The 11,415-nt window shown below is 35.8% G+C and overlaps 1 protein-coding gene and 1 long non-coding RNA gene across 3 annotated transcripts in view; one reads left to right on the forward strand and one right to left on the reverse strand.

Annotated features, from left to right (window-relative positions):
* The window catches only part of IRSp53 (Insulin receptor substrate 53 kDa), a 163,326-nt gene extending 158,630 nt beyond the window's left edge, over window positions 1-4,696 (reverse strand). Inside the window, exon 1 of the mRNA XM_033331056.2 lies at window positions 4,422-4,696. The gene's annotated coding sequence lies outside the window, so the exon portion shown is untranslated. The remainder of the gene's footprint in view (window positions 1-4,421) is intronic.
* Window positions 4,697-4,816: 120 nt separating this feature from the next.
* On the forward strand, window positions 4,817-9,570 carry LOC117155413 (uncharacterized). Of its 2 annotated transcripts, XR_004463925.2 has the most exons (3): window positions 4,817-4,908; window positions 6,457-6,746; window positions 7,999-9,570. It is a non-coding gene; the product is annotated as an uncharacterized LOC117155413 (long non-coding RNA). The 2 variants fall into 2 exon arrangements; XR_013059630.1 differs by lacking the exon at window positions 7,999-9,570 and having other exon boundaries at window positions 6,457-7,793.
* The last annotated feature ends 1,845 nt before the right edge of the window (window positions 9,571-11,415 follow it).

Here is an 11,415-nt window from a genome sequence, read left to right on the forward strand (position 1 = left end):
TTGGCCTATTTCGAATTGCAAATATCTCTAAAATTATGCGTCAAACTTTTCTTCTAACCGATGAAATTGTAAGACAATGAAACGGAGGCGACCAGAAGGAAAACGAGACGCAAGTAGAAAAACGTGAAATCGATCAATTTGCCTCCTTGTTATTCGTCGATTAGAAAGAAAGCGGTATTAAGGCGGAGAAATTACGATCGCAAAGCGATAAAACAGGCCGCGCAATGAGAACGAATATTCGCTCTGATTAAGGAAGGAAATTACGATCGCGGGAAGATAAAATGGGTGGAGATGAGAACGAATGCGACTTGGAATGGGAGGAAATTGTTCTTTAGCTCTTTGAGATACAAAGCTCGACGCGGGTCTGATATGAAAACTACCGATAGCCTTGTTTATCCGGCAGAAAAATTGCGTTCGATCATTTACTTTCAATATGCTATCGATCAAATTAACACGGAATAACAAGATTGTTTCCCCTACTCTCTTTTAAATGTATTTCACAGATAAGGCCGTTTCATAGATGATTACGAAAGCAGATTTAAACGAAGAATATTATTGCCATTGTCGAAATGACGGTGAGCGTAACGTAACACAATTTTCTCGTTCACATTCAACAACTTTTCCACCGGAATAATCTTATCTTGGATCTACATAAATTTCCTCAAGTATAGTTAAGTACGTAAATTACTCTCTTTTCTTTTTTCTCTGTCTCTCGAATGGAAGTGTAGATGTACACTGTGTATTCTTCTTCTCCTTTTCCGGATATATTAACCGTGAATCGCAAACAGAATGCTAATTATAAGACAAGGGATAAAATGGTTCCTTGATCGGTCATTCGAGACGCGAACGATCGTTTCAGCGACGTAAGCATGGTACTTTAAACAAAAGCCACCCGTTTGCTATCGTATTATCGGCCTCTGGCTCTTCACTTTTTTTCCACTAATTGAAACTTCCCTAATTGCCGGCGAGATTCCGTGGAAGTATCGTTCGCTCGATCTTCTCGGTCGTGTTTGTTATCTATCGAAAAGGAATTGACCTTTGTTGGCGATCAACCGCGATCTTCGCTACAAAAAAAGCTCCTTTCAACGAAAAATTTTTCCAAGATAAATTTGAGTTCGAAAGACGGCTTGGACGATGTTTAAATTTATAATAGGAGTCAAGTTAAACACGATATTTTCCGCGGTTAAAGAGAGAAGGAATACGTGAATAATTTAATTTTGACGTACTTCATTCGCTGATGGAACCGAGAACAAGTTTCCGGTTTTAGCGAAACTTCACTCGACCATAAGTTTTCATTCCATATAGCGGTGCGCGAATCGTCGGCTTTTTTTTAAGTTTCACAGGGATGAAAATTTATTTGCCAACTTCCTTATGCTTGAACGCGGAATAAGGCTACTCTGTCGCGTTAATTTTTGCAAACGCGAGTGAACCGTGTATAACCATTAAACACATAATGTATAAGGTATTTTAAAAATGTAGATATAACTTCTTATGTCAAAATAAGAAAGATTTATACAAACATATCCAATATTCTGTACTAAAATTATCTAGCTAAAAATGATTTAATGTTTTAATAGCCTCACTGTTTATATCGCAATCTTCTTTTTTAACACATAAAAGTTGCACTAAAACTTTTTTCCAATGCTTTTGAAACATCTGGTAGCCTCGTTGGGAATAAACTAGGAAAAATTTGGTTTCCGGTGGTTCGTTTGGCGGCGAGATTCATAAATTACTGTGGAACCTTTGACCGGAATAAAAAGTGTAAGCGGTAGGTTACACGTGAAATCCCGAAACGGAAGTTTAACTAAGGCCGACAAGAGGTGCAGGTGTATGGTTTTAAGTTGAAAGTGATCGCTTCAAAGGGAATCTTCCACCGTCTATGTGATAATTTTCCCGTTAGGACGTCGTGAGTTAAAACGACTCTACTTATAGTAGAACGTAATATTCGCGTAACGGTTTATTTGCATAATCGAAAAAAGAAAGCAACGAGGGGAAGCCTTCAAAAGACGCTTCTAAATAGGGAACGCAATCTTCTGTCGGTTGCTTCGAATGCTACGTTATTAACGCGCCATCTTATGGCTGGCTACAACACATTCTTAAGATTGAGAAAATACCAGGCGTCCTACCTTTGTAGCTGCACTTCGAATTTCTACTTACAATTCAAGATCATTCGTGGAATAAGCTTTAATTAAATCGCGTTTCTCTCTTTCTGCGCGAAATTAGAAGCTTGTCCTCTGTTTATTAAGAGAAGATCGTGTTCGTATGGTCACTGTTCAAGCTGAACGAGGATATCACACAGATTGTTAGGAAATAAGAATTTGCAATTTTAGAGCTAGAACGGAATGGTTTTGTTTAGAAAATAACTAACTTTTTTACATTTCATTTCATTTTTTCTATTTTTATTTTCGTGCAGGAGCATTTCAACTGAATTTAATTTGTTTATAGTTTAAACTTTATTTTTTATTTTATTTTTTTCTAATTTATACCCTGTACAATATTGCCGCAATAAATTTCGTCAGAAATCGATGAGAGCTTCTCACGCGCGTTAACGGATCATTAAGGTCCACAATTTGGGTTTCATATCGAATCGATGAAAATGAGTAGGTAATATTTTAAGCGACAGCCTGCAGTAAGCTATAACTATTTATCGACTATTAAGTATTTAATATTCGTAATTAATTCTACCTTTGCTCTACCAATATCCGCTTGCTTTATTTTCTTGCATCTGAACGTCTAATTCTTTAAATAATTCTCCATGAATTTTTCGAAATTTTTCTAACCTCATAATCCTATTTTATCGTATTTTCTATTCGATAAAAGCAGTGCTTTTAAACTAGATACGATGATTATTGCAAGAAAATAATCGTATCTCGAGTTCAACACTTTGATTCAACTGAAATCGAATTTCGACTACTGCGCCTTTCGATAAGAGCTACTTTTCGATTAGTAGGAAACACGAAAAGTTCGCGCGGAAATCCACTCGGTTGTTTCATCTTATCCCCTGTTATCGATCATTCCCGCTAAACTTACGTATGTCGTGTGTTTCCTCTTTGGACACGAAGAAAGATGAAAACTAAACATTTACTTTTGGAACATGAAAGGTAGATCCAACTTCTCCAACATCTAAACGCAAGATTTATGAACTTATCGTTGTCAGTTTGTATTCGTAAAAATCTTCATTCATTACTCGGATTCGAGATAATCTCGCTTGCCCAGTATTGATCAAAAGTTTTAATCACAATACCAAGATAAAAGTAATTATAAAAAGAGGATAATATACAAACATATGGAGAATTTTGAACTTTAATTTAAAGAGATATAGAAAAATAATCTCTTAGGACTTTTGATTATCAAATGTTTTTATTCACTTACGAATCTATTAATTGGAATTCTTTGTTATAAACAGAGAGACAATGTCTGAGTGATTTATTAAATTTTCCACTCCTCTTTATTTCGAAATTCAACATCAATATTTTTTTTTAAATCGTAAGCAACAACCTCGTGTCACACTGGAAACCTGCGCCTGTCGGTGAACTCACAAAAAGGTCTGTTCCATTTTTTTTCCCCCGAAAACACGTTGCATAGCCCCAAATTATTGGAGCGACGAGAAAACTAACTGACCGAACGCATATTGAACGCTACCAAACGTCAGCTCCAAAACAGAATTTATGTTCCTACAAAATGACAAATAATTCACGGCCAGCCCGGTCACATTGTGAAAAACCAGGCTCGTATTGAGACCATAATATAGGGTTTAATGTGAAAGAAAAATATATCTGTTTGTAAAACGGCACATTGCGATCGAAAATGATGCTATTTTTCGTTCCAGTGGGACGGGAAATTGTACTGTCACTTAGAACGAAATTAGGATTTCTTTCACGTTCTTATGGAGATTCGAAACTCACATAGAGACACCTGTTCGTATTAAACGACGTCAAGTATCACGCTCAAGACAGTCTTACCTATCTTACAAAATATTTCAATCATATTTTAATAATGAAATTTTCTATTTATTACTCTACATTCATATTAATTACGATAAAGTGTTTTCATCGTTGCAAAACGACAACGTTTCGCAAATCCGGAATTCAAAATTAGTCAAACCGATAACAAGAACCCAGAATTTTATTTCTTGATCCGTCACTAGATAAATCCATCGCTAAAAATATACAATGTATTATGAACTCGTGAATCACCTAGTATCATCATTTTCAAAGATACCATTTAATCAACGATCACTCTTTCCAATCAGATACGACGATTTCTAAAATTAATCACAAATGTGGTGTCACAGAGACGATTGATATTTAAAAAATTCAGAAAACAACGATTTGTCTCAAAACACTTCAACTATATTAAAGTAAAAAGGAGAAGCTTATATCAGAGGGAGAAAGATAAAAACACGCACTACTGGTACTCACCTCAGCCGATGGGCCGAGCCGGGAACTTTCAAACGGAACTGGGAAAATTCGGCGAAACAAGCACCAGTGATTGGAGAAAAAAAAACACGTTCGTTTTCAACTGTCGCGACGATTGTCACGTAAAAAGAACCGAGTTTGATCTAGGATCGACACACGAAACTAAGGCGGGAGCTTCTCGCGATTCAACCAGTTGGAGCAGTGAACAGATACAACACATACGGCACGAGGCGCGCGAAGCGACTGAGCCTCTTCCGAGCGGCGGAGTCGCTGCAGACCAGCCGACCTCTGCCGAATCGGACGAATGGGTATCGTTCGTGCGAGATCGTAAGGATTCAGCGCGTCCACGTTGCAAAACCACGCTACTTTACGCGCCCGCGAAATAATCGTGCCACCGACGTTGAGTAGTCAACATGGTTCCACGCGTCCACGCGCGACTTCTGTCAAACGATGCGGTTGCTCGGCCTGAGTATTGTTAGCGACGTGCGACGTAAGTATCTCCGTGCACCAAGAAAGATCAGATACCGAGGCGAGCCAAGCCTTGGCACGTCCGATGTCGCTGATAAGTCGCTGTATTAAGTCTACGTATCGCGAGAGTATTTAATAAATTTTAGGCGATTCTCTCGTAACACGAAAAGGATACTTAGGAATGCTGAGTAGAAACTTGGTAAAATTTGATTTCGCAGGATTTAATTGAAAGATTTTTGACATTTTCGGTGATTCGTAAGATGGAAAGGATATTTAGAAATGCTGAGCAGCAAAATACTTTGGCTGATGGAAAAATCTGATTTCATAGGATTGAGTTAAAAGGTTTGTGAGCTTCTGGCTGATTTTTAAGGGCGGATGGATATTTAGGGATGTTGAAATTTCGAAAAGTGTTGAGAAGCTTGATAACGTTTGTTTCTATGGGACTGATTACGAGTTGAAATTTTCGACGAGAAAATTCGAGATTCTTTTCAAAATTGGTATTGCCAAGGTGTCTGAGTAAGGTGTTGAATTTTAGATAAATCTAGGGTTTTGAGTAGGACATTGGAAAAGTTCATGTTTTAAGTTGATACAATAAGACAACTTGATAAAAGGATTCAGAGTATCTATACGTAAAAAGCTACTAACAGAAAGAACTCGAACCAATTGATAAGCTATGACTGGTAAAACGCGCCAATTTTCGACTTGGGATTCTAATAATTTGAGATTTTAGGCAGTATATTATTATATACTATTATATATTGTTATATAGTACCATATTATTATACCATAAATCTTAACAGTACGCTTTATCTTCTTCTTTTATCGAAGATGATATTTAAAAATCCTGAATAGAGCTTTGTCTGTAATCGAAAGAAGTAAAGTATTCAATAATATAGCAACGAGGTAATTAATTTGATAAGAGGATTTGAGACATCTATACATAGAGATCTGAAATGAGTGAGACAACTAATAATTCTAATCCGTGCTGTTAAGATCCGTATATATTTAGATAGATAAGATCGTTGTGATAGTTAGTAATGTTAAATATTACTTTGATAAAGTTTGCTTTCGAGAAATCGTGTCGTGATTATAACGAGGTACATAAATTAGGAAGTAACGGTACGCGAAATGTTGTCGATATGACAAATTTAAGCTACTTTTAGGTATGTATGTAGGTATGATAATGCAAATAAAGCTGGACTTTGTTAAATTACCGTTATTTGATTAAAATATGTTTGTACAATTAATTGCACCGTATTTTGTGGACGAAGTTACGATTATTAATTTATAACGACAAGTAGAAATTAATGCAATAAACAAACACGTTCGCAAGAGATAACAGTTTCAGAATGAAATATCTGTTTCAACATACGTATCGCCTCGATAACGGTAACTGGCACTCGTTTTTCAATTTGCCTTGAATTTATATTTTAAAAATTGCCTTCTCCGTGCTCGCGCCAACACACGTGCGCTAAATATCGATTATTCTCATATGAATATTTTCCCTGGCGATTCACAAGTGTCATCAGCATACACAACCGTGGAAATGAATACATTATTATTTATACAGGTCTCGTCCGTTGAAAAGAAAGTTTTCATGGGAAATCACTGGAAGTTTTAAAGTCTGTCACGACTGTACTGGTTCTTCGGCGAAGGTTTACCAGCCACTTTTCTAATTACACAGCCAGCCCTCAATGACCACAGATGTCTTCAAGTTTATGGGGTCATGTCGAAAGGAGGACTCGATGGAATTCATCGGCTCTCATTGGAATGTGGTAAAGGCCGGAATGAAGGTCGAATAAGTCTCTCAACCGGTTGTCGCAATCTCCAGCTGGTCATGTTTCCAGTCTAATGGAGTTAGTAAGTGCATGCAAATCTTCGAACTGTGTTTTAAAGTGACGACAAATTTGAATAAAATCGCGTGACAAATACCTTAGAAAATGGATTAGCTAAATGGAACGTTTAAATGCTCTCTTTTCTTACTTTGAAACAGAAACGATCGCACTAATTGCAAAGTAAATTATCCTATTCATCAGGGAGTATTATACAAACCTTCTGATTTCAAAATTTGAAAATTTACTTGTTAAATTGGAAGTGCAGAGATAGCGACAAAATTTCCAGTTTGAGAAAACTGTAGATGAAGCTAAACTTCAATATACTACACAAGTAGCCATATCTTTTTAAATTAACGAGAATGAATGTTTGATGAAATTTTAATGATAAAACTCGGGAAACTTCTTATTTTCTCGAGGAGTTGTTAGTTTACTTATTATAAAATTATTAATTGGTGATACTAAGCAGATCGTTTTTTCCTGTTTTAAAACTCCTCAAAGGAGATTCCTTCGGACAATTATCGATTTCCCTTCGGGAACTTGTCAGTGTCTTTAACGTTAAAACTTCCTTATTTTATTGAGACGACGTCGAGAATACGCGATTATAAGTTTTAAACGAAAGTTTCACCGTGACTCCTGTCGAAATGCAGAAATCGGGGGCAATCTACGCCGGCGTCGACCCACTTGCACCTAAAATTTATTACTCGCATCTGAACCCTATCATCCTCGATCTGTGAAATAGCTTTTCTTCTTTCTTGCGATCCTTATCTCCGTCTGTACCGGCTACGTCAGCATTTTCTGTCTGACAATCTTATTTATCTCAACACTACGGTTACACTTTGTCGCCGCAGTAACAATACCGCAACGATTAATACGTATAATATCTTAAATTCAGTAAATATATAGCCTCCTCAGTCGAAACAATTCTTTGCACTCTTTGAAAAACTGTCGCTTTCAGAGTAAGAGAAGAAAGCTGTGCTACATTTATTAAATTAATATAGTTTTATTTTACTTGTTGCGATAACGAACATATACTGATAAATATGAGGAAAATATAACAATTATATTTAACAGACTAACATTTTTAAAGTAAAAAGAAAACAAATTACCAATCTAAAAATATCAGGTGATATTCCAGTTACACATTGTTAGGATATTAGATATAGATCACATTTTACGTAGAAATTAAAAAGGATAAAAAATTAATATTCTTAGCGGTAACAAATTACATAAATTAGAGAGGAATTTTTACTGAGCATTTCTTAAAAAACTTGTTTCAGTCGGTTTGTTATGCAAACGAGCAGGGGTTTTGTATAGTCGGCTCGTATTGGAAGCTCCCTTGCGAATTAGTCTGAAAACACTTGCTCGAACAGAACGAACTGTCAAGCGAAGCACGTATGTCCCCTAATTACACGCACGGGACGCGTGCATACGCCATTTCGAACAAGTCCGAGGCTCTGGTACATCGGTTCGTTACGCACCGGATCGAGCTACAATTTACGTAGTCGTTTACCATGTTCCAGCACGCATGTACGCGTTAATCGTGACTTATTCCAATTCTTCAATTGTCCTCGTGTCAACGCTGCAAATCTGTTTCGTTTCGATCTATTCTTTTACCGCCATTCCACCGAAAAAGAGAAATCAAAAATCAAATTCGAAGCTAAAATATAATACGTAGAAATTACTTGCGAAATTAAGATTTATTTTCGATGATCGTATTAAGTTTCCAATTAAATCTATATACATTTTCCAACGGTTATGTAAATTCATTCTTCCGAATTTGTAAATATCGTTATCCCTAGTTCTTGTTCGGTGTGCTTCTTTAGTGATTCTGTAGTCTTCTCGTTAGATTTCAATTTTCAAAGTCAATATTAATTTGTACTAATATTTGCGTGAGATATAAATTCCTAATTTATTATAATTCCTTTGTTATTTTAATCGCTATTTTAGACACAGACAATGTGGTATTTCTAACATTTACTTTCCATTCACGATATCCACCTACCAATTTAAAATCATGAAGAAGCATTCCGGATGCATCAATCCAGTGACTGATTTTTCGTATAATTTTTCGATGACGTAGATTCCAATTAAAAATCAGTTCGCTGTACGTATATTTAACGGGAGGAAAGTGAGATCGGATAAAAGAAAGTTTGTTACGCATAAGCGTGATATCCAGTGTATCGCCTGTTGTTCTTTTCACCGTGACCACTTTCTTCTGTTTAATTTGAGTGTCACGCCTTTGAGCACCGCGTCAGTCGATGTAATAACTCGAACACAGGGAAGATGTGCTTACCTCGCGTAATTATTAGAAGTTGTTAACAGAAGCGTCTACTACCGCGTATAAATGATTCCTGTAATGTTTCGAAGTTCACACGTATGACTGAACATGGTTGGTTTACGAGACATTTTGGGCAATTGCGTGTCACATTAAATTAGGGGAATTTGCACAGTCATTCAATGCGATGGATCGAATTGATGTTTGGAGCAGTGATGTGAGTTAATCGTGATTTCATCTAATCAGGCTTGGATAAACTTGCTTATATTTGCTTCTGCTTAACGATGCTTGTTCATGATAAATTGGCCGCGTACCGTCTAAACTTTACACGCTTCCGAGGAGCATTGATCGTAATTTATCGCAACGTTGAACGATTGGCTTCCGCCTGTATAAGTTATTAAGAAATATCCGAGACTTCGAAGCCTCGTAGTGGTCACTGAGTGGAGTGGAAAATTTTGTTTAATCAACATAGTATTTGGAATTGTCGTGACGGTCGAGAAAATTATGTTTATTAAACATTTCTTCTCGAAGATACTATATTTTACAATAAAAATAGGTATTGATTTTGATTGAATATTTTTTACGATTTTTATATCGATTAACCTTTTTATATTTGTCACGAAGAATACTAAAAACTTTTACAATTTCACGCCATCAATTTTTAACACTTAATGTTATCCATATATATATATATAATTTGAAAATTTACTTTATTTATTTGTTGTCCGTACACTATTTTATTTCATTTCTATATGATTGTACCGATCAAGTAGCTCAATTATGTTAATCATGATTTTTTAATTTTCAAATAAACGTAAGGAATTCTGATCTGATTTCAGTAAGCTTTTTGTTTCAAGCGCAAAGAAGACTGCGATGTATGAAAAATTAATTATATATTTGACTTACCGTATGCATACCTAGCTATTATGTACTCGTTAATTATAAAAATATCTGCTCAAGCTGTACTAAGATCGCAATTACGAAGTCGTTTCTTGTGCTTGAACGAGTTAACGCTGCAGGCGACGACTCGAGCTTCTCGTGGCTCGGTCTGATTAGGCTTGCTTATGCTTCATTAAATTTAGCAATCGCAGCTCGAAGGCAAATTACGTTAGTCTATATACGGCTTTCAGAGGCTGCGAAATTTTCTCTTTCATCGGTGTTCACCTATTTCCATGTGCGTCGCTTAATCAACCGTTTAATCGTGGCAACCAGTTTCATATTCGCCATTCACCTTCTATTGAGCTGTCCGGAAAGCTACTAACGAAATTTAAGAGCAATTTAAATTAAGATCTACTTTTATAGAGTTGAATAACATATGGCCTGAACTAATTATATTTCCGATATTAAATATCAATTTAAATAATTAAAAATTCTTAATTAAAATTAAATTAAATTAGCAATTACTTGAGTTTTTAAATAATTATTTCAATTTCGGCAAATATCGAAACTGCAGCGCTAAAGCACTTAAATTCAGCAACAGCAATATTAACCACGTCGGTATTTGAATATTTCAAGATAGCATAAGCTACTTTTCAAGCAAATTACAAGAACAAACGCGGTAATATGCAAGCATGAATGATCTATATCACGTAAAACATTCATTAAGGTTTGGTGGTTGACGTTACATCCATGCATGCAGGCAAAACAACTCTATACGGTATGATTCATTATGCTGCAAATGTTTGTCTGTTGCCTAATTCCACCGCAATTTGATTACTATTCGCGAACTTGAGTTTCCTTCGCTTCAGCATGAATGTGCAAAGCTGTTTGCTCTCCTTCTATTTGCCAGACACTGAAAATCAAGCTTTCTCATTTTTAAACCGCCAGATAAATGAGTTTAGTAAATATAAATGAAGATCACGGGGTAAAAACACGATAAATCACATTTTTTATTTTTTACAGAGGAACAATTTAAAAATTCGATATGTCAACCAATTTTATACAACAAGAGCTATTCTTTTATTTGATATTAGGATGAAATATATGCTTTTGTTATCCATATATCGATCGTCATTGAATAGCATGCATTAGCATGAATTGACATTGAATAGCAATTTTTTTACAAAATTTCATGGATTTGTAAAGATGGCAAATTATTTTACTTATATTAATTACTTTCCAAAATTTAGGCTTTAAATTCTGGTTATGGAAGATTAAAGTCTCTCCCCGTTTAGTCGCGAAGTCATCTTTGGGCCATCCTTACATATAATTAGATATGTGTTTGACGAAAAAATCAAAGACGCGTGATATTCAAGTTTGAGATAAATTTGTCGCAAATATCCTAACTGAAGCGAAATGTTGGCATAGTTGTTAATCAAACACGCTGTAATTGACACCAGTAATTTGCAGCATCTTGAGAAGCATGCGACGCTTCTCGTCACACGGAAAGCTATGGCCGCGAGCGTCTGTTCAAGTTGTC

Source organism: Bombus vancouverensis, chromosome 12, assembly GCF_051014615.1.
Source record: "Bombus vancouverensis nearcticus chromosome 12, iyBomVanc1_principal, whole genome shotgun sequence".
Taxonomy (NCBI): Eukaryota; Metazoa; Arthropoda; class Insecta; order Hymenoptera; family Apidae; genus Bombus; species Bombus vancouverensis.